We start from the raw sequence: 24,436 nt of genomic DNA, 5'->3' as shown, positions 1-24,436 counted from the left end.
CCTACTGAAACTTCGACCACCTGGCCGGGCTCATTCCCCAATACCAGGTCCAGTACGGCCCCATCCCTAGTTGGACTATCTACATATTGTTTTAAGAAGCCCTCCTGGATGCTCCTTCCAAATTCTGCCCCATCTAAGCCCCTAGCACTAAGTGAGTCCCAGTCAATATAGGGGAAGTTAAAATCACCCACCGCTACAACCCTGTTACCTTTACATCTTTCCAAAATCTGTCTACATATCTGCTCCTCTACCTCCCGCTGGCTGTTGGGAGGCCTGTAGAAAACCCCCAACATTGTGACTGCACCCTTCCTATTCCTGAGCTCCACCCATATTGCCTCGCTGCACGACCCCTCCGCTGTGTCCTCCCGCAGTACAGCTGTGATTTATTTTATTTTATTTAAACATACAGCACTGAAACAGGCCCTTCGGCCCACCGAGTCTGTGCCAACCAACAACCACCCATTTATACTAACCTTACAGTAATCCCATATTCACTACCACCTACCTACACTAGGGGCAATTTATAATGGCCAATTTACCTATCACCTGCAAGTCTTTGGCTGTGGGAGGAAACCGGAGCACCCGGCTAAAACCCACGCAGTCACAGGGAGAACTTGCAAACTCCGCACAGGCAGTACCCAGAATTGAACCCAGGTCCCTGGAGCTGTGAAGCTGCGGTGCTAACCACTGCGCCCCCCAGTTCTTTTCATCCGTACTGTTTACCACTCCTCCAAGTTTGGTAACATTGGTAAATTTTGAAATTCTACTCTGTATGTGATATTCTCCTTAACAAGTAATGCAACTCCCCCACCCCTTTTACATTCCCCTCTATCCCGCCTGAAGCTTCTAAATCCTGGAACATTTAGCTGCCAATCCTGTCCTTCCCTCAACCAAGTCTCTGCAATAGCAACAACATCATAGTTCCAAATACTAATCCAAGCTCTAAGTTCATCTACCTTACCAGTTATACTTCTCGCATTGAAACAAATGCACTTCAGACCACTAGTCCCGCTGTGCTCAGCAACATCTCCCTGCCTGCTCTTCCTCTTAGTCTTACTGGCCTTATTTACTAGTTCCCCCTCATTTATTTCACTTGCTGACCTACTGCTCTGGTTCCCACCTGTTGTGGTCTAACAAGGAGAGGGAAAAGAGGAAAGCCCTTAAACCCCTCCTTACTTTACTGTAACAACATTCTTATGCTCTGATATGCCTGTTACCTCTGATAGAGTACGCATTTGTATAAATGAGAGTTCATCAGCGGGGTAGCAGGTGGCAAAAAAAAATTGAATGCTTTATTTGAAAACAGATGTGCTGTTCTCCACCATCTTCATGTTATCACTGGCACAGGATTTTTATTCATCACTAGTGTGGGTCGAGGAAAGTAGATAAATACAAATCATGTGACGTATGCTGCTGTGACAACTGTATTCTGTATTATCTCTGAAAGAGCCCTTAGGATGACCTTGGAGGGGGTGTGGAGATATCTATCTGTTTGAATAAAAGTTTTAAGAGGTTCCTTCATACTGCACGTGTCACACTTGCTATGAAGCAGCAACATGCCACAGCTCAACAAATGTTTTTTAAAAATGGAAACCCCAGTTGTTTCATGCTATGGTATCTTAAAGGTTCCTTCCTGCCAGTAAGTAGTTTGCTGATTAGCCTGAGGCTGGAAATTTACAAGCACTTAGTAATCTGGGAATTTCCCTCAGCTTCATGAAGAATGGTGGAGTTGTACTGAAAATTGGTACCATAGCTGCCAGTGTGTGTCCTATCATTCTTTCTTGCTACCCTTTCTTTCACATGGACAAAAATGCTGGCAGTGCCAAATTCATGTCAGAAGAACATATAAATTATGAAATATAATTTCAATTGTCAGTGTTCAGTACAGATTATGATAACATAAAGTGTACAGATTTTGCATTGCAGCTTATTATTGATATTGGTTACTTACAACTATACAACTGGAATAATTGCTTTTGGCTCCTTCAATAACAGAAAAACATATAAACACCTTTAGAACAGCAGAATAATATTTGTTTCACTGTGACACACTGTGGCCTCTGCATTCTGCACATTATGAGAAGGAGTCTGTCTGTCTGTCTGTCTGTCTGTCTAATTAAATAGTACATGTCTGGCCATTTCCAGACATTTCATTTTTCTGTGATAACCAAGTGAACTTTAATGTCATGTGGACCAATCCCCATGCTTCTGACTTCAGCCTTCTCCCTTTGTAGCTAGTTTATTTGCTTGCAGCCTTGGCCTTTTCACTCCGACCTGCTCTTTCAGTTTACTGCTTCCAGCTACAGACTTGGCACTTCCAGCAGAGTGATGTACAAATACATGCACCTGGAATCTCTATGTGGGTTCCTCAGTGGAGATCAGTGGAAGCTCCAGAGAAAGTGCATTAACAACTTTAAAATGTTTGGGGATTTTACCAATCACCCATAGATACATCAGGGGTCAAGAAGTCCTCAGACATGTCAAATCATGTTGTTGTTGACCTCGGCTTGCTAGCCTTTTCCAAATCCAACATATATGGTTGAAACCTGGACTTCCTTACTTCTTCCTGGCCTGAGGTTTCTGTGTCTGCCACTCCCTTTGGCACCAATTCAATTGCCTGTGCTTCCTCCTAGTGTCCTGGAAGTGGGCAAGGCTGTGACCCTAGTTTGCCCCAGCTGCAGCAGAAAGACCATTCAGCTGGAAGAGTTGCATCACAGCATAGGTCCTTGTTTTCTCAGCCCCGCCCCCACCCCCCTGCTCTCCCTGTGCCCCAGCAGAGGCCAGGGCTTCGCTCCTCACACCCTTCAATCCCCAAGTCCAATCATTAATCCCTCCTTGGCCAGATCCCTCCAAGCCTGAGGCCTAGCCCCACTTCATCTCTCTTTGCAGTATTCCTCAGTGGTCTTTCCCAGCTTTCCATGCTTATCCTACCAGATTTGGTACAGGATTGCACCCAAAACATTAACCTTTCTCTCTCAGCTGTCATTCTAAACTGCAATGCATTTACTACATTTACTGAGACTTGGTTGAGGGAAGGGCATGATTGGCAACTAAATATCCCAGGATATCGATGCTTCCGGCGGGATAGAGAGGGAGGTAAAAGGGTGGAGGAGTTGCAGTACTGGTCAAAGAGGATATCACAGCTGTGCTGAAGGAGGGCACTATAGAGGACTTGAGCAGTGAGGCAATATGGGCAGAACTCAGAAATAGGAAGGGTGCGGCAACAATGTTGGGGCTGTACTACAGGCCTCCCAACAGCGAGCGTGAGATAGAGGTACAAATATGTAAACAGATTATGGAAAGATGTAGGAGCAACAGGGGGGTGGTGATAGGAGACTTTAATTTTCCCAACATTGACTGGGATTCACTTAGTGTTAGAGGTCCAGATGGAGCAGAATTTGTAAGGAGCATCCAGGAGGGTTTTCTAGAGCAGTATGTAAATAGTCCAACTCGGGAAGGAGCCATACTGGACCTGGTGTTGGGGAATGAGCCGGGCCAGGTGGTTGAAGTTTCAGTAGGGGACCACTTTGGGAATAGTGATCACAATTCCGTAGTTTTAGAATACTCATGGACAAAGACGAGAGTGGTCCCAAAGGAAGAGTGCTAAATTGGGGGAAGGCCAACTATACCAAAATTCGGCAGGAGCTGGGGAATGTAGATTGGGAGCAGCTGTTTGAAGGTAAATCCACATTTGATATGTGGGAGGCTTTTAAAGAGAGGTTGATTAGCATGCAGGAGAGACATGTTCCTGTGAAAATGAGGGATAGAAATGGCAAGATTAGGGAACCATGGATGACAGGTGAAATTGTGAGACTAGCTAAGAGGAAAAAGGAAGCATACATAAGGTCTAGGAGGCTGAAGAAAGACGAAGCTTTGAAAGAATATCGGGAATGTAGGACCAATCTGAAACGAGGAATTAAGAGGGCAAAAAGGGGTCATGAAATATCTTTAGCAAACAGGGTTAAGGAAAATCCCAAAGCCTTTTATTCATATATAAGGAGCAAGAGGGTAACTAGAGAAAGGATTGGCCCACTCAAGGACAAAGGAGGAAAGTTATGCGTGGAGTCAGAGAAAATGGGTGAGATTCTAAACGAGTACTTTGCATCGGTATTCACCGAGGAGAGGGACATGACGGATGTTGAGGTTAGGGACAGATGTTTGATTACTCTAGGTCAAGTCGGCATAAGGAGGGAGGAAGTGTTGGGTATTCTAAAAGGCATTAAGGTGGGCAAGTCCCCAGGTCCGGATGGGATCTATCCCAGGTTACTGAGGGAAGCGAGAGAGGAAATAGCTGGGGCCTTAACAGATATCTTTGCAGCATCCTTAAGCACGAGTGAGGTCCCGGAGGACTGGAGAATTGCTAATGTTGTCCCCTTGTTTAAGAAGGGTAGCAGGGCAAATCCAGGTAATTATAGACCGGTGAGCCTGACGTCAGTGGTAGGGAAGCTGCTGGAGAAAATACTGAGGGATAGGATATATTCCCATTTGGAAGAAAATGGGCTTATCAGTGATAGGCAACATGGTTTTGTGCAGGGAAGGTCATGTCTTACCAACTTAATAGAATTCTTTGAGGAAGTGACAAAGTTGATTGATGAGGGAAGGGCTGTAGATGTCATATACATGGACTTCAGTAAGGCGTTTGATAAGGTTCCCCATGGTAGGCTGATGGAGAAAGTGAAGTCGCATGGGGTCCAGGGTGTACTAGCTAGATGGATAAAGAACTGGCTGGGCAACAGGAGACAGAGAGTAGCAGTGGAAGGGAGTTTCTCAAAATGGAGACGTGTGACCAGTGGTGTTCCACAGGGATCCGTGCTGGGACCACTGTTGTTTGTGATATACATAAATGATTTGGAGGGAAGTATAGGTGGTCTGATTAGCAAGTTTGCAGACGACACTAAGATTGGTGGAGTAGCAGATAGTGAAGGGGACTGTCAGAGAATACAGCAGAATATAGATAGATTGGAGAGTTGGGCAGAGAAATGGCAGATGGAGTTCAATCAGGGCAAATGCGAGGTGATGCATTTTGGAAGATCCAATTCAAGAGTGAATTATACAGTAAATGGAAAAGTCCTGGGGAAAATTGATGTCCAGAGAGATTTGGGTGTTCAGGTCCATTGTTCCCTGAAGGTGGCAACGCAGGTCAATAGAGTGGTCAAGAAGGCATACGGCATGCTTTCCTTCATCGGACGGGGTATTGAGTACAAGAGTTGGCAGGTCATGTTACAGTTGTATAAGACTTTGGTTCGGCCACATTTGGAATACTGCGTGCAGTTCTGGTCACCACATTACCAAAAGGATGTAGATGCTTTGGAGAGGGTGCAGAGGAGGTTCGCCAGGATGTTGCCTGGTATGGAGGGCGCTAGCTATGAAGAGAGGTTGAGCAGATTAGGATTATTTTCATTAGAAAGACGGAGGTTGAGGGGGGACCTGATTGAGGTGTACAAAATCATGAGAGGTATAGACAGGGTGGATAGCAAGAAGCTTTTTCCCAGAGTGGGGGATTCAATTACTAGGGGTCACGAGTTCAAAGTGAGAGGGGTAAAGTTTAGGGGGGATATGCGTGGAAAGTTCTTTCCGCAGAGGGTGGTGGGTGCCTGGAACGTGTTGCCAGCGGAGGTGGTAGACGCGGGCACGATAGCGTCTTTTAAGATGTATCTAGACAGATACATGAATGGGCAGGAAGCAAAGAGATACAGACCGTTAGAAAATAGGCGACATGTTTAGATAGAGGATCTGGATCGGCGCAGGCTTGGAGGGCCGAAGGGCCTGTTCCTGTGCTGTAATTTTCTTTGTTCTTTGTTCTAGATTTTCTGTTTGTTTATTTCAGAGTTCCGATATCTGTGCTTTCCTTTTTTTCCACTATTTGTGTACCAGTGAGCTGTGCAGACGTTGTACACCACAAAGCTATAGCTATTATAATTAGAGCAAAATACTGCAGATGCTGGAAAACTGAAAGAAAAACAAAAAGTGCTGGAAATACTCAGCAGGTCTGGCAGCATCTGTGGAGAGAGAAGCAAAGTTAACGTTTCAGGTCTGTGACCTTTCATCAGAACTGGCAAAGGTTAGGAAAGAATTAGATTTTAAGCAAGTGAAGGGGAGGCGGGGTGGGGTGGGGGGTTGTGAGTATTGGGGAGAGAACAAGGGGGAAGGTGTTTGATAGGGCAGGAGAGAATAAATAACAAAGCTATCCTGTGACTAAGGCAAAGCCTGTGTCCGAGGATTCCCCCCACTGTGGTTGACACGGCCTTCAATCGTATCCGGCCCATTTCCCGCACTTCTGCCCTCACGCCTTCCCCTCCCTCCCAGAACTGTGGCAGGGTTCCCCTTGTCCTCACTTTCCACCCCACAAACCTCCACATCCAGAGGATTATCCTCTGCCATTTCCGCCACCTCCGGCGTGATGCCACCACCAAATGCGTCTTCCCTCCCCTCCCCTGTCAGCATTCCGAAGGGATCATTCCCTCCGCGACACCCTGGTCCACTCCTCCATTACCCCCGACACCTCGTCCCCTTCCCATGGCACCTTCCCTTGCAATCGCAGGAGGGTGTAATGCCTGCCCTTTTACCTCCTCTCTCCTCACTATCCAAGGCCCCAAACACTCCTTTTAGGTGAAGCAGTGATTTACTTGTACTTCTTTCAATTTAGTATGCTGTATTCACTGCTCACAATGTGCTCTCCTCTACACTGGGGAGACCAAACGCAGATTGGGTGACCGCTTTGCGGAACACCTCCGCTCAGTCCGAAAACATGACCCTGAACTTCCGGTCGCTTGCCATTTCAACACCCCCCTCCCTGCTCTCATGCCAACATTTTTGTCTTTAACCTGCTCCAGTGTTCCGGTGAACATCAACGCATCTCGAGGAGCAGCATCTGATCTTTTGATTAGGCACCCTGCAGCCTTGCAGACTGAACATTGAGTTCAATAATTTCAGGGCATGACTGGCCTTTTTTTAATATTTTATTTTTTAACCATGTGCCTGCTTTTCCTCTGGACAGAGCTGCTCATTATTGCGCTATTAACACTTTCTCTGGACTAATGCTTTGTCTTTCACCACAAGCATTAACACACGCTTTGCCTTTGTCCCAGGACAGCTTTGTTATTTAATCTCCCTCTGCCCTATCAAACACCTTCCCCTTTGTTTTGTCCCCCACCCCCCTCCCCTTCACTTGCTTAAAACCTAATTCTTTTCTAACCTTTGCCAGTTCTGATGAAAGGTCACAGACCTGAAATGTTAACTTTGCTTCTCGCTCCACAGATGCTGCCAGACCGGCTGAGTATTTCCAGCACTTTTTATTTTTCTTTCAAGCTATAGCTAATTCATTTTGAACAGCTGAGCTTTTTGTAACCAGGATCAAGAATTTCTCAGAGGAAAATGTGGCAGAAGACATGGGGCCAGACTTTGCAGAAAAATTAATGATGTGCGAGTGATGCACACCAATATAAATGCACCAGATGGCCAACACCTTGTAGCGAGAAAAAGATAACCCGTGAATTGTAAATTACTACAAGTTGCTGACCGATTTGCGCCACTCTACCGAGAGCGTCGTGATAATTACATTTTGTGCTTCATGAAGTTGCTGTATTTGTACATTAGAGTCATAGAGAGATACAGCACCGAAATAGGCCCTTCGGCCCACCGAGTCCGCGCCGACCATCAACCACCCATTTAGTTGTCCATTAAACTTGCCACAGAAAGTTAAGTCTAGTAATTAACAATATACGTAAACTTTTAATGACTTTGTAATTGTGAATGACTGCCAAACAACCTCTCTTGCCCAGAATCTGAATAATTATAAGTGTGGAGTTTCATTCCTTCTGGTAGTGTATTGTTGGAGATTTTTTAAATGCCAGATTTTCAGTTTTCATTTTTTTTTACTTTTCCTTTCTGTCTCTTTTTTCTTCTCTTAATCCAATCTTCCTTAACCCTCTTTCTTGTACTGTTCCTGATTTAACATAGAATTCACTCCCCACTTCTCAGTCCTTCCTCTGTTTATTTCTCAAACCTTTAATCTCAGTCATTAAGGAGAAACACTGTTTGTCCCGTTGTTTACCAAGGCTCCAGAAGCACTGATGCATCATTATCAGTTCACATTTCCCAGCAACTTTGTGGGCAAAGTTCACTAACAAGTCTAAATAATGGGGCATGCTGTGAGATTCCCCTCTCCACAAAATCTGGCCCATTATTGGGAGGATGATTGGTTGAGGTAATGTGTCAGTGAAGAATAATGGTATTTTGTGATGTGAGAGACATCTATCTATTCGTTATCAAATATTGTCACTGGTATTTTACTATAAAATCTGGCATAATGATCAAATTTATTTGTAAGTTTTTTTGACCCATAATTGGCATTTAGGAAGAATAAACTACAAATCTAAAAAAAAACTTCAAAGGAACCCAAAAGACATTTTATTGAAAGTAATTGATGCTCTCTGGCATCAGTTACCTTTATCCAGGAAACCTGTTGGGCCTTTCCTGGGACCTCAACAGAATTCAAGCCAGGTCTTAGCTGGCAAGAGTTTTATTGGGCCTTCCAAGAGCGTAATGAGTGGAATTCCAAGGGTAGCTTGTGAATTCTGCCAGACACACCCATTGTCATGATACAGGTAGAAGACCCTCCACTCTGCTGACTGGTGTGATTCCTGGATAGGGCAGAAATCTGACAATTCCAGCTTCTGCCCCAACTTGTATGCATGTTCCACTGTCCCCTTCTCTTCAGCAGGCAATCTTTCCTCTCTCCGCCATCCTTGACCCCAGAAATTTCAGAGCCATTAAATCCATCAGCCTTGACTCGTTGGTAGCAATCTCACCTCTAAGTCAGAAGCCTGTGCATTCACAACACACTCAAGATACTTGAGCACATAATCAAGTCTTACACGTCAGTACTGAGAGAGTGCTGCACTGTTAAAGGTGCCGTCTTTCGGATGCAATGTTAAGCCGAGGTCCCATCTGACCTCCCAGGTAGATGTAAATAACCCCATGGCACAATGTGAAGAAGAGTAAGGGAGTTCACCTGGTCAATATTTATCTCTCAATTAACATCACTACAGCATATTATCTGGTCAGTATCATATTTCTGTTTGTGGGAGCTTGCTGTGTGTAAATTCGCTGCCATGTTCTGTGCATTACAGCAGTGGCTACACTTCAGAAGTACTTGATTGGCTGCAAAGCCCTGTGGGGTGTCTGAAGTTATGAAAGGTGCTATATAAATGCAATATATTTTCTTCTATTTCTTGCTCTTCTGCAGTCTGATTATTCTTATGATGGAAACTAAGAATGAAACTTGTTTCTGCAATCTAACTGGTCAATTAACTGTAGCAAGATGTAACCTTTTGCAATTTAATTGCTCTGTTTGTTGAACCCAACAGTGAAACCCTGTAAACCTGTTAACAAACACAGTCTAATTATTCTTTGCTTTCCAGTACCTGAAATGAGAATTAAAATTGATGCCTTTCTTTACACAATCACAGGAACACCTAACTTTACTTTGTACATATTTTGGATGCTTGAGTGTTTAGGGCGCATTTAAAAGACACACACAACTGATGGCACCTGCAAGAATTGCCACCGAACAAACTAAACAACCACTTAGATAATATTAGTCGCACACTATGGGCTATTGCAATAGTGGATTTCACAGTGCCTGTGAGAAGTGGAGGGGGAATGCAGAAGATATAAAGCCTAGGTCTCTGTGAAGCAAAGAAGCAAATCACCAATGCCCAGCATATGAGGCAGGAATGGGAAATCAGCACAAGGTCACGTAGCAGAGATGTCTAGAAAGATATCTGGAACAAGTTGTTCTACCTGAAGAAAAGTACCAAGGTAAGAAATGAGAAGGAGTGTGAATAAAGGTAACCTGCAATTTCTGGATGCAGCTATTCACATAGTTAACAACTGATACCAATCAAAGTAAATTACAGGTGTCAGCCAAGCTATCCTCAATACCATAGTATACTTAAAGTAAATTGATCAAGTAACCTGCTGAAAATGCAACACAAAGGGAAGTAATGAACATAGTTGAGAACTAGCGCAGCAGGATCAGAGAAGTAAAGCCTACATGTGATGAACTGCAGAAAGACTGATGGCTGATTATAATTATTGACACAAATAGCTGTCAATTAAAATGCACTCAGTCACCCTCAGACGTACTCTTACATATTTTGTAGGCAAGGTACTTGATATTCAGGTAAGCTGTGCATGAGGCCATAAAACAGTACTGTTATTTAACAAAAACAGCACAAGATATTCACTGAAAATTTACCTCTCTTCACAGAAAATGCTGTTTTCATCAGAAGGGACAGTGTGCGGAAGGGTCAAGGAACTCAGCAGGCCAGATTATCCACCCTTATGAAGACACTATCATTGGCTGGGAAATTGTAAACTGCATAGCTGACTTGCAAACCTGTGCTCCAGGCTTGTATAGTTACAGTCAACATATGTGTACAAATGCAGTCATCAATTTGTGATGGTGTCAAGTATGTGAAATGTGTCAAGAACCATCTGTGTAACAACAGCAACATATCTAACTATTTGCATTGACTTGTTACAGAAAGGCTACAACCCAAACAGCAACAAATCAGACCCTCTCAGCAGCAAGGCTCAGCACAACACTCAGCCAAGCCATAGATTTCAGAGTGCTTTTAGTGTTTTAGCAAAGGAATAAGTCATTTCTCTTCATGGTTGTGGAAAGGGCAGAAGTGGTGGCTGAGGAAGGTTGCTGTTGAGTGGAGTCGTTGGAAAGACACAGAACCTGTTGAGTCATTTCTTAGCCAACTTTATGAGCAGCTTTGAGTGGACTGTGTTCACCATTCACTTGACCCCTTGCAAACTGCAAGATTCCACTAATCAGTCGTGCACTGTCATGAAACTGGTTTGCAGATTATCATTGAGCATCAGGCAGCATCTAGGAAGCCTCAGCCATGCAGATGCCAAGCACAGTTGAAGCATCCCTCAAAACGGTCCTGCTGATGACACAGAGGCATTGAGGTCTTCACTGCCTGATGCAATAATGACTGGTTTACATGAGTTGAGAAGATACTTCTTAGCAGCAAACACAGTGATGACCAATGTGAAAACTTGTTCTCCAACAAGGACTAGTCACATTGCTGTCAAATGCTGCCAGTCCCTTGCCTGCCTCTACCTCTGGACAAGTGACAGGAGAAGCCCTTTAAAACAACCCTTCACACCTGAACAGTAACAGGGTGTTCCTGGCACAGAGGCAGGATTGTCTGAACCTACCAAGGATGACTAAATGATAAGAGGATCCACAGCAGACATCTCGAGAAGTCTTCCTACCATTCTCTTCATCTAATACCTCGTGAGCAGTAATAGAATAAAAATATCTGTATTTCACAAGGTGTTGGCAGAGTGTTATGACCAGGTGAGAAAGAGGTCTAGGTTTCCCTTTCAGCTTTCACCTGGTCTTACTGTAACAGGGTTTAATTTTTAACACACTGTATTTTTAGCTCCTCCTTGGTGAATCCTTGTTCACTGCTTCTCAATTATAAGGCAAAGAAACCAGCACAAACAGGCTTTCTTTGGTTTAAAGAAGAAAAGTAGAAATTTATTAAACTTGAACTCTAATTCGGTTGACGCCTACGGATACATGATGCGCTCACGCTAGCATGCACATGCGATACACACATGCAGATAGAGACAGAATACAGCAGAAGAAATAAAGTGGAAAAATTTGAGGCAATATCTGAAGAGCTGTTGTTACAGTTCTTCAGGCTCACTGTAGAGTCCTTGATTATAGGTAGATCTTGCTTTTTGTTGGGGCCCAGTATTCTTCTTAAACCTTGTTCGCTGTAGGAGACGTTTCTTTCTTGGTGTTCATGTGTCTTCAGTGGATTCAGAGGCTTGTGAGAAAGAGATGGGAGCAGACAGGAGAGAGATCTCCTCATTCCAGAAGCAAACAGCTTTCTGCCCAAACTGATTGTACAAATTCAAAAAACTTAAGTTGCCCAGCAGATTAGTCATGTGACTAGCTGGTTTGACCATGTCCGTTTGTGTATTCGGCCATCTTAGCAATCAACCTGGAATGCGTGCTCCCCCCACCTTCAACATCTGGTAATCAAAAGTCCATTGTGGGATGAATGTCAGGGAATGGCTGCTTTGTCCTTCCAAACACTGTCTGTTAATATGCAAATGTCTTTTCCAGCCACGGCTGATCTGTTCAACAAGTCCTCCCCTCACTCCAGTAACAGTTTAAAATCAATGTTCATGACAAAATTAATGTGCTTCATTCTTGGCAGGTGGGGGCCTAGCATGACAAGAGCAACATGTCACATTCAACATGCATTAATCTCCACTATTCGAATAAAAACACAAAATATTATCTTAAATTTTGCAGTCATTCTTAACTTTTGAAATTAATAGTTTCCACATAAAAGGTTTCTGTAAAATGGTTGTTTATTTCAAAACCAAACTCTAATGAAACATAAAGGCAGGTCTTACAGAAAGCAATGCCTAGTCAGAGTTTGGTGGGCCCATGCTGTATCCTGCAGTGGCTGCTAGCTGCATAACACCTCCTAACTTTCCTACCTCTCGCTTTTCTGTGCCATATGGTAATGTTGTGCAGCATGCAATTAGAAACATAGGGATTGAAGTAGGCCATTTGACCCATTGAGCCCATCTGCGATTTTCTTAGCCTCAGCAACTTTATGTTATTTAATTTCAATTCCCTACATCCATATTCCCTGAAGCTCGTGCTTTCCAATGATCTATCTGGCTTTTAAACACCTCGATTAGTTTTGCATCTATGGCCTTCAGGGGTCATGTTTTCCACATTCTCATGACCGTTTGTGTGAAGAAGATTTTCCTGGATTAACTTTTAATTAGTTCAGCTTGAATTCTAAGATTCTACCCACTAGTTCTGGATGCCTCTAGCAGAGGGAAAATTATTCACTATCAGTCAATTCCCTTCATTTTTTAAACACTTTGGTAAGATTATCTCATAGCTCCTTCATCTCCAGAGAATTGAGCCCCTACTCACCTAGTCTATCTTCATAATTCATTTCCTTCATCCAGGTATTATTCTGCTAAATAGTCTCAACGGCCAATATATCCATCCTAAGGTGAGGCACCAAAACTGAAGACAATGGAGGTAAAATTAATTAATCTTGGGCAGTGGTACAAAACTGGCGGTAGTGTATTTTATACTCTGCCACAACTACTTTTCCAATTCCAGTGCCCCATTTATTTTTGATATTGTCTCCAAATTTGATCAATTTTCGTGGCTGTGCTGAATCAGAGAATTGTTACAGCACAGAAAGAGGCCATTCAGCTCGTCATGTCTGTGCCAGATCTCCTAAGGATCTGTATACCTGTATCCCTGCGCATTCTTCCTTTACTGATAATATCCCAAGTCCCTCTTGAATTCCTTGTTTGAACCTGCCTCCACCACACTTCCAGGCAATGCATTCCAGATCCTAACCACTCGCTGGGAGAAATAGCTTTCTCTCATGTCACCATTGCTTCTTTTGCCAAATACCTTAAATCTGTGCCCTCTTGTTCTTGATCGTTCCACCAATGGGAACAGTTTTTCCCTATCTACTCTGTCCAGACCCCTCATGATTTTAAATACCTCTATTAAATCTCATCTTGACCTTCTCCAAGGAAAACAGTCCCAACTTCTCCGAGCTATCTATGTAACTGAAGTTCCTCATCCCTGGAACCATTCTTTCCTAAAGTGTAATGCCCAGAACTGGACACCATACTCCAGTTGAGTCGAACAAGTGTTCTATACAAGTTTAACATAACTTCCTTGCTTTTGTGCTCAATGCTCCTGTTAAAGCCTAGGATGCTGTATGCTCTATTAACCACTCTCTCAACTTGTCCTGCCACCTTCAATGATTTATGCACATATACACCAAGATTTCTCTGCTCCTGCACCCACTTTAGAATTGTACCCTTTAATTTATATTGTCTCTCGCATTCTTTCTAGCAAAATGAATCACTTTACACTTCTAAGTTGTTGATGTAATTTAGAAACAGTATGGTTTCAATACTGAGCCTTGCATCACCCCATTCAATCCTGTCCCCACCCTTGACATTATTACCTATCTAATTAATGCCCATTGTTTTCTACCCTTCAGCCAATTTTTTCGTCCATTCCCAGGTTTTGCTTTGAATTTCTGTACCATTGAGTTGAATCCTCATAGCTCTGAATTGTGGTTGTCTTTCAAGTGAAACTTAACTAAGTCCACATTAATCTGCTCCCAATCCTCTGACACCTCTCTAATATCCATTGACTCCCTTATAATGATTGTTAATGTCTCAGGTATTTCCTTGCTTGTCTTTCTCAGAACTCTGAGTTAAATACCATCTAACTCTGAGCATTTGTTTGTTTTAAATCTTTTCAGCTTATTTGGGGCTTCCATCTGCTTTAGAGCAAGATCCTGAATCATGCCTTCGAGAAGGGTGTATCGTTCATACTTTAAGGAAGTTATCATTCTGAGTACTTACTATTTCATGCTGATCTGAAGTTTCAGTACATTTCTATCTTTTACTGTTTTAAGTCCTTTCGGAAAGACCTCTTATTGTAGTACTGAAAGATTTTTATATGGCCATGTTTATCCATTAAAGCTATCCTTTTTTCTAGGTCTCACATTTTCCCTCTGATCAACATTTTGGCATGTTTCTACATGTTCTTGTATAATTCTAATAAAACCCTTCCCCTTTTTCCTGGTAAATTAATTTTCCCCTATTTATTCCACCTTTACAACAACAACTTGCATTTATGTAGCATCTTCAAAATCAAAAGAAAAAGTTTCACGGCACTTCACAGAAGTGTAAAGAATATTTTGTTAAATTGTTAGGGTCACATTTGATTAGTTTGCTAATCTTAAACATGTCTTTGCCTTGCATGCTCAGCATTATTCTTTTAAAGGGGTTCTATTTACCATCTGCTGAAATATTGACAAGCAAACTCCTCCAATTTATTTGTTTTTGGTAAATCAGAATCCCAGGTCATCTTTTACTTGTATTTGATCATTTTATGGTCACTGTTCTGCAGTGTTCTATGACTTCCATTTCCTATATGCTTTCTGGGTATTTACAAATACTAGGTCAGGACGAACACTATCTTCCATATCCTCTGAGTCATGAAGCAGTCACACATTACATTTCGCAACATTCACTCTAAATGACTTAGGTTGTCCAAATTTATATTAGTTGATTGAAGTCTCCCATTAAAATAACTTTCTTGTGATTACACACCCTTCTTTGTCTTTTTATAGAGAAAACTGTTTTCCTTCTTCTGTTGATCTAGTGGTCTATAGCACACCCTTAGCGTTAGCTTAGATCTTGACACATTAGTCATTTCTATCCAGTGTACTTCTTCATGTAGTTTGCTCCCTCTCAGGCAATGAACTTAATTTCCCTCTTAATTGTCCCTGACATATCTGGCTATAACACCTTTTTTTCCTGTCCATTCTGAACAGTCTATATCCCTGAATGTTAAGTTAGTATCCATACTCTGAATTTAGCCGCGTTTACACAAAGGTGTTGTCTTGCAGGTTTGGATTAAACAGTCTTTCACCCACCTTCAACATTGATGTATATGGAAGTCTTTAAATTATTTATGCAGTTGTGGGAACCTTCCAGAGAAGCAGCCGCTGGCCCAACTGCAGAATTATTCTCTTGAAAGTAACTTTAAAATTTCCCAATCCAATTAAATACAACTAAACATCTATGAAGAGCGACAGGATCCAATGAAAATGCTGTTGTACTCATTTGGAACCTTGTGGAAAAAGTATAAAATAATATTGATTTTACATCAGTTAAATTGCTGTTGTGGGGGGTGGTTTAAATTACTTTGGCAGGGGGATGGGATACAGAGTAGAGGTACAGTAAGGGGTGATGCACAGTCAAACATAGAAGAGAAACAGAGTCAGTCTGGAAGGCAGAGCAAATATCGACCTGCTAAGGCACAAATGAAAAATGCAAGGCTGGATTGCATCTATGTTAATGCCAGGAGCCTTACTAGTAAGGCAGATGAATTGAAGGCATTGACTGGCACATGGGATTATGATATTATTGCTATCACAGAGACATGGTTGAGGGAGGGGCAGGACTGGCAGCTCAGAATTCCAGGGTATAGAATCTTCAGGCGTGACAGGGGAGGGGATAAAATAGGAGGTGGTATTGCACTGTTGATCAAGGAGTCAATTACTGCAGTAAGGAGGGATGATATCCTAGAAGGTTCCTCAAATGATGCCATATGGGTAGAACTTAAAAACAAAAAGGGGGCAATCACTTGGCTGGGCGTGTACTACAGGCCTCCAAACAGTCAGGGAGAGATAGAGGAGCAGATATGTAGGTAAATCTCAGACAGGTGTAAAAATAATAGGGGAATAATAGTAGGGGATTTCAACTTCCCTAATATCAACTGGGATAGTTTTAGTACAAAAGGCTTAAAGGGGGCAGAATTCTTAAAATGCATACAGGAGAGCTTTTTGAGCCAGTACGTAGATAGTCCTACACGAGAAGGGGCAGTACTGGACCTAATCCTAGGGAATGAAGCTGGACAAGTAGTAGAAGTGCCAGTGGTGAAGCATTTCAGGGATAGTGACCATAACTCTGTAAGATTTAAGATAGTTATGGAACAGGACAAGGACGGACCGGAAATAAAGGTACTGAATTGGGGGAAGGCCAATTTCAGTATGATAAAACAGGATCTGGCCAAAGTGAACTGGGAGCAGCTACTTGTAGCTTGTAGACCTGTGGGAGTCATTCACAGAGGAAATAGTGAAAGTTCAGAGCCAACATGTACCCGTTAAGGTGAAGGGTAGGACCAACAAGTCCAGGGATATGGAGGATTGGATCAGGGAAGAAAAGGAGGCTTTTGGCAGATTCAAAGCGTCCTCACTGTTCACTGGAGTAGTACCGGATGATTGGAGGGTGACAAATGTTGTTCCCTTGTTCAAGAAAGGGAATAGGGATAACCCTGGGAATTATAGACCAGTCAGTCTTACGTCGGTAGTGGGCAAATTATTGGAGAGGATTCTGAGAGACAGGATTTATGATTATTTGGAAAAGCATGGTTTGATTAGAGACAGTCAGCATGGCTTTGTGAGGGGCAGGTCATGCCTCACAAGCCTTATTGAATTCTTTGAAGATGTGACAAAACGCATTGATGAAAGAAGAGCAGTGGATGTGGTGTATATGGATTTTAGCAAGGCGTTTGATAAGGTTCCCCGTGGTAGGCTCATTCAGAAAGTGAGGAGGCATGGGATACAGGGAAAGTTGGCTGTCTGGATACAGAATTGGCTGGCCCATAGAAGACAGAGGGTGGTAGTAGATGGAAAGTATTCAGCCTGGAGCTCGGTGACCAGTGGTGTTCCACAGGGATCTGTTCTGGGACCTCTGCTCTTTGTGATTTTTTTAAATGACTTGGATGAGGAAATGGAAGGCTGGGTTAGCAAGTTTGCCGATGACACGAAGGTTGCTGGAGTTGTGGATAGTGTGGAAGGCTGTTGTAGGTTGCAACGGGACATTGATAGGATGCAGAGCTGGGCTGCGAAGTGGCAGATGGAGTTCAACCTGGAAAAGTGTGAAGTGATTCATTTTGGAAGGTTGAATTTGAATGCAGAATACAGGCTTAAAGACATGATTCTTGGTAGTGTGCAGGAACAGAGAGATCTTGGGGTCCATGTCCATAGATCGCTCAAAGTTGCCATCCAAGTTGATAGGGTTGTTAAGAAGGCGTATAGTGTGTTGGCTTTCATTAACAGGGGGACTGAGTTTAAGAGACGCGAGGTTATGCTGCAGCTCTATAAGGCCCTGGTTCGACCACACTTGGAATATTGTGTTCAGTTCTGGTTGCCTCATTATAGGAAGGATGTGGAAGCTTTAGAGAGGGTGCAGAGGAGATTTACCAGGATGCTGCCTGGACAGGAGGGCATGTCTTACAAAGAAAGATTGAGGGAGCTAGGGCTTTTCTCATTGGAGCGAAGAAGGATGAGAGGTGACTTGATAGAGGGGTACAAGATGATGAGAGGCATAGATAGAGTGGATAGCCAGAGACTTTTTCCCAGGGTGGAAAGGGCTATCACCAGGGGGCATAATTTTAAGGTGATTGGAGGAAGGTTTTGGGGAGATGTCAGAGGTAGGTTCTTTACACAGAGAGTGGTGGGTGCGTGGAATGCGCTGCCAGCGGTGGTAGTAGAAGCAGATACATTAGGGACATTTAAGCGACTCTTGGATAGGTACATGGATGATAGTAGAATGAAGGGTAGGTAGTTAGTTTGATCTTAGAGTAGGTTAAAGGTTCGGCACAACATCATGGGCTGAAGGGCCTGGACTGTGCTGTACTGTTCTATGTTCTATGTTAAAACAGCAGAGGCCCTAGAGGAGTACAGAAAGTGTAAGGGGGTACTTAAGAAAGTAATTAGGAGAGCGACAAGGAGACATGAATAAACACTGGCAGGCAAGATAAAGGAAAATCCTAAGGCATTTTATAAGTATATTAAGGGCAAGAGGATAAGTGGGGAAAGAGTAGGGCCCATTAGGGACCAAAGTGGCAATGTGTGTGGAGCCGGAGGATACAGGTGATGTTTTAAATGATTACTTTTCATCGGTGTTCACGATGGAGAAGGATGATGTAAGTGTAGAGATCAGGGAGGGGGATTGTGATATACTTGAACATATTAGCATTGAAAGGGAGGAAGTATTAGCTGTTTTAGCGGGCTTAAAAGTGGATAAATCCCCAAGCCCAGATGAGATGTATCCCAGGCTGTTATGTGAGACAAGGGAGGAGATAGCAGGGGCTCTGACGCAAATTTTCAAATCCTCTCTGGCCGCAGGAGAGGTACCAGAGGACTGGAGGACAGCGAATGTGGTACTATTATTCAAGATGGCTAGCAAAGATAAACCAGGTAATTACAGGCCGGTCAGTCTAACATCAGTGATAGGGAAACTATTGGAAAAAATTCTGAGGGACGGGATTAATCTCCACTTGGAGAGGCAGGGATTAATCAGGGATAGCCAGCATGGCTTTGTCAGGGGGAGATCATGTCAAACTAACTTGATTGAATTTTTCGAGGAGGTGGCTAGCTGTGTAGATGAGGGTAAAGCAGTTGATGTAGTCTACATGGACTTCAGTAAGGCTTTTGATAAGGTCCCGCATGGAAGGTTGGTTAAGAAGGTAAGAGGCCATGGGATCAGGACAATTTGGCAAATTGGATCCAAAATTGGCTTAGTGGCAGGAGGCAATGGGTGATGGTCGAGGGTGGTTTTTGCGATTGGAAGCCTGTGACCAGTGGCGTACTGCAGGGACCGGTGCTGGGACCCTTGCTGTTTGTAGTGTTCTTTAGTGATTTAGACATGAATATAGGAGGTATGATCAGTAAGTTCACAGATGACACGAAATTTGGTGGTGTCATAAATAGTGAGGAGAAAGCCTTAGGTTACAGGACGATATAGATGGGCTGGTGAGATGGGCGGAGCAGTGGCAAATGGAATTTAATCCTGAGAAGTGTGAGGTGATGTATTTTGGGAGGACGAACAAGTCATGGGAATATACAATGGATGGTAGGACCTTAGGAAGTACAGAAGGTCAGAGAAACCTTGGTGTACTTGTCCATAGATCTCTGACGGCAGCAGCACAGGTAGATAAGGTGGTTAGGAAGGGATACTTGCCTTTATTAGCCAAGGCATAGAATATAAGAGCAGGGAGGTTATGATGGAGCTGTATAAAATGTGAGTTAGGCCACAACTGGAGTACTGTGTACAGTTCTGGGCACCACTCTATAGGAAGGATGTGATTGCCCTGGAGCGGGTGCAGAGGAGATTCACCAGGATGTTGCCTAAGCTGGTGTGTTTCAGCTATGAAGAGAGAGACTGAAATAGCTAGAGTTGTTTTCCTTAGAGCAGAGAAGGCTGACGGGGAACATGATTGAGGTATACAAAATTATGAGGGGCATTGATAGATTAAATAGGAAGAAACTTTTTCCCTTAGCGGAGCGGTCAATAACCAGGGGGCATAGATTTAAGGTAAGCGGCAGGAGGTTTATAGGGGATTTGAGGAAAATAATTTTCACCCAGAGGGTGGTTGGAATCTGGAACGCACTGCCTGAAGGGGTGGTAGAGGCAGGAACCCCCACAACATTTAAGAAGTATTTAGATGAACACTTGAAACGCCATAGCATACAAGGCTACGGGCCAGGCGCTGGAAAATGGTATTAGAATAGTTAGGTGCTTGATGACCGGCACAGAACTGATGGGCTGAAGGGCCTGTTTCTGTGCTGTATGACTGTATGACTCTAAATGGAACCTCATGAAGTTCCATGGATCAGATTACTTACCTGGGTGTTCCATGGATTGTTCAGTACTAAACAAGCAATGGGACTCATCAAGAGAACTGTTTAATGTTAATCAATGGATGCTTCTCTGTCTACTTTTAATTTCAAAATGTATAAAATAAATAGAAACTGGCCGTCAGTTAGGACATTTTGTAAATGGAAACCAATTTTTTTTTATGCAGTCTCAATGATAAAATAATTCCCACTTGACTGAAATGCAGAGAGTCTCACTCCTCTAGCAGCAATTTGACAAGGTGGGACTCTTCGTCGCCCATGTACTTGGATGCAGAAGGACAAGGCCATTAACATAATTATGCATAGAGGCCTGCACTTTAGATGTGCCACTCCATTCTGCAAACAGAAGTCTGAATGGCATTCAACAGCTGTCATGGGGCATCCAGAGGCCCAGGAAAGACTGAGGATAAATGTTCCAAATTTTTTCTTCAGCTCCTAAAGTGGAGCTGATTTGCCATGATTTTAAAGGCAATTGATCCTCGAATACCTTTCTCTTGCTTATTTTTAGGATATTTACCAGCACTGGTGAGAGTTCTGTTGGGTCTAACAGGGAGCATAGTTGATGGAATTTCAGAGTAGTCAGGAACCTGCCCAGACACACCCAGAAACATGAGATGAATGGGTAAAAATTCTACCCTGGCGACATTGTTTGTGCTTTTGAGTTATTGAGTGATTTTAAGTATTTATTGTACTCTCTGAAATTATTGTGTCTTCTGATTCTAGTTTGTTACAGATATATACAGGGGCGGCACAGTGGCGCAGTGGTTAGCACCGCAGCCTCACAGCTCCAGGGACCCGGGTTCGATTCCGGGTACTGCCTGTGTGGAGTTTGCAAGTTCTCCCTGTGTCTGTGTGGGTTTTCTCCGGGTGCTCCAGTTTCCTCCCACAAGCCAAAAGACTTGCAGGTTGATAGGTAAATTGGCCATTATAAATTGTCACTAGTATAGGTAGGTGGTAGGGAAATATAGGGACAGGTGGGGATGTTTGGTAGGAATATGGGATTAGTGTAGGATTAGTATAAAATGGGTGGTTGATGTTCGGCACAGACTCGGTGGGCCGAAGGGCCTGTTTCAGTGCTGTATCTCTAATCTAATATAGACAGTTTTAAATTACCTGTAAAATTATATTTGATTTTTGTTTCTTGCATAAGTCACATTCTTTGCCAACAATAAAGCAACATCCATAGACCATTTGCCTAATTCCAACAGAAGAGAATTGTCTCATGACAATGCAACAGGTTGGCTTTGCGGTTGTTGTTTTAGAGCATCAAGACTTGTACTTGGACTCATAACAAAGGGCAAGCACATTGTGAGACACCTTTTGACTTTCTCGATAGATGTTTGGTGACGATAGCCTGCAATTTTAAAGGTTTAGATATTGGGGTGAAACTGGTCTACACCAGCAGTAGCGACCCAGCAGCCGACTTTTCACCATGCCGGATCTTCTTTCCACTGAAGCTCACAGACGATAGTTCAGACTCTTTTTGGAGACTCGTTTCCTAGTCTCACTCTCACTGTTACTTGGTTTGAAATTAAAAACCTTGGCAATATTTTCCTAGTCAGTAGAAAACTGGTGCGGTGAAAAATCATCTGGCAATTCACTACGAACCCATTCCGCATTGCTGGAAAAAGGAACAATTTCAACTCCCATAATAATTTCAGTTCCATTTTCTGTCACTGTAGGTGTTTTTTTTTAAAAAGCATAAGAGACAGTCTTCCCATTTTCCCAGAACAGTGGAAAGGAGGCATCCACTAAGTAGATTTTGTTCTCTGCCCAGAAGTAAAAAACTGCTATCTATCATGGAATGAGAGAAAGTTTACAGCATCGAAGGAGACCATTATCATTATGTATATCATCTCTTTTATAGAGAAATTCAAAACTAATCCCAGTGAACCACAATCTCCCTATAACTATGTATCTTCCAAGTTTCAAATATTTATCCAATTTTCACTTTTAAAAAAGATGCAGTGTTGTCTGCCTCACCCACTCCCTGTGGCGAAACATTCCATGCTCCAACAACCATTTGTGTAGAATAGTTTCTCATGTATGCTAAGACATGTGGTCTCCTGTGAGGAAGGCAATGAGCCTTCAAGGGCCCTGAGAATGGAGTAATCTGGTTTTGGATAAAAATAGATTCAATAAGACATGGAGAAAGCAGTATATATCTCATTCTGTAGGATTCAACATTATCAAGTTAAGCTTTATTCAGAGTAAGTGATAGAGTATAACTTTTGTGGTGGAGAAAACTGCTTATTCAAAGCTTGTAGAATGTAATGTCCTAGAAGTTGCCCAATACAGGTCTTGCTTGGTGGTTTTATTTCTGGGCCATGTTATTTCATCTATTTTTATCTCAAAAAAGTTTATGTCTGGTGTGAGAAGCAAGCAGAGGAAAAAAAGGATGGATGAATTGAGGGAGAGATCCAAATACAAACAGAGGGATAGATTTTATTTTCCTGCTGCCAGGAGCAGCAGCCGGTGAAAAAATGGGCCGCAGGCCACCATGCCACCGTGATCTAGTGCGCAGCGGCTCATTATAATATGCAGGGAAGCCACCCTCCCTAATCATGTGGTGTGGGCAGCCTTGGTGTCGGCATCAATGGCGCCGCCTGTTTCTGCGTTGGTGCCAGTTTTAAAGGGCTGCCAAACCTGCATTGACAGATCAAGGTTGACCCCGTCCCCCCGCAACTGCAACAAAAAATAAAGTTTGATCCACCTCCCCCCAACGGCACCAGAAAAGCCCTGATTACCCCTTTTCCATCCCAAATGCACTAAGTGCAGATTTGACCCCTTTTAACCCCCCAACTGACGTAAGTGTAGAGTACAACCCTCCCCTCCACCACCCCCCCCCCCCCACTACACTGATAATGCAGAGTTGACCCTTTCCCCACCTTGGTGGCACCAGCTTTCCCGGGACAGGAAAGTGAAGGCCAGGGAGTGCCGCATGTCGCTTGGAAGATTCAGAACTGCCAGTAAGATCGCTCTGGCTTCCATTTAAATGTATTTAAATAGCTGATTTTAATATTGAAATCTGAGTCCCGCTGCGGAGCGGTGGATGTGCTACCATGAAGCTTCCCCGCCATCGGGAAGATTGGGCCCAGTATTCCCAGCATCACGCTCTGTGGTGGGCTGCTGCCACTCTGATCTTTCACCACCCCCCCGCACTCCCCCCCACTGCCAGAGAGCCCGACGCCATGAGCTCAACAAAATCCAGCCCAGAATCTCCTCCTAAGACGTCCACATGAAGACCATGTCCTCCCATTTTGGGGCATTCTCTCGTGCCTGGCTCTTTATTAAAATGCTTCTAGCATTTTGAGCACAAGAAAGAATGGTAAGTGCTTGGTGATGTATATACTACTCTTTTGCTCTTTGCAACTGAGGTGTTTGATTAAGTTTCTGACTAATCTGTGATGCTCTATGTTAGTGATATTGGACTCTCGAAGAATGCAGTGAGGTAAGTACATGCTTCCATTTCATTGTCTAGTTCAATTAGTTTGAGGGACATTAACTTAATTATAGCTATCACAAATTTGCATAAACGCGGTCTCCAATAAATTCTCCCACATACACAAAATGCTGAGACCACAGTTTTACAGCAGCCATTATTTTCAGCACAGGAACATTCTCATAACAACAAATTAACCCTATGGCCTCTTTGAGTAAGATTGACAGTTGAGTGCCCTTTTCATTCTGTGGGTCTGAACCTATTAGGAACTGAATTGACTCATTTCACTTTGGACCCTAACGACTAGGAAAGAGAAGTGACTTTATGCCCATCAGTTTTGTCTGAATTCAACCTCCAGTCCTGGAGGTGAGAGGGTAGTATGCCAACCCACTGTAAAATCCAGTTGATATTTATAGCTCTGTATATAGCTCTGTATGTTAGCTGATAAGAATAGGTACAACATGCAGCTCAACCAAAAAAAGTATTAAATAAAACTAATAATTAAAATGGAGAACAGGACATCTCTTCCAAAGAAAATCTCTGGTCTAACCATCCTACCATGTGTATTGTTCCATTTGGGAACTTTCCCACTGTTCACTTTACTGCTGTGAACAATCACAACTGAAATATTCCACACATATTCACTGGGAATTTAGAGTCATAGAGTCGTATAGCA

At 43.2% G+C, this 24,436-nt stretch overlaps 1 protein-coding gene across 2 annotated transcripts in view; it reads left to right on the top strand.

Annotated features, from left to right (window-relative positions):
* LOC137352227 (myelin transcription factor 1-like protein) overlaps positions 1-24,436 on the top strand; it is a 400,319-nt gene that overhangs the window by 294,481 nt on the left and 81,402 nt on the right. The window lies entirely within an intron of this gene.

This window comes from Heterodontus francisci, chromosome 3, assembly GCF_036365525.1.
Source record: "Heterodontus francisci isolate sHetFra1 chromosome 3, sHetFra1.hap1, whole genome shotgun sequence".
NCBI classification, from domain to species: domain Eukaryota; kingdom Metazoa; phylum Chordata; class Chondrichthyes; order Heterodontiformes; family Heterodontidae; genus Heterodontus; species Heterodontus francisci.
Note: the sequence above shows the minus strand (reverse complement) of the source record. Positions and strands in the feature narration are given on the sequence as shown.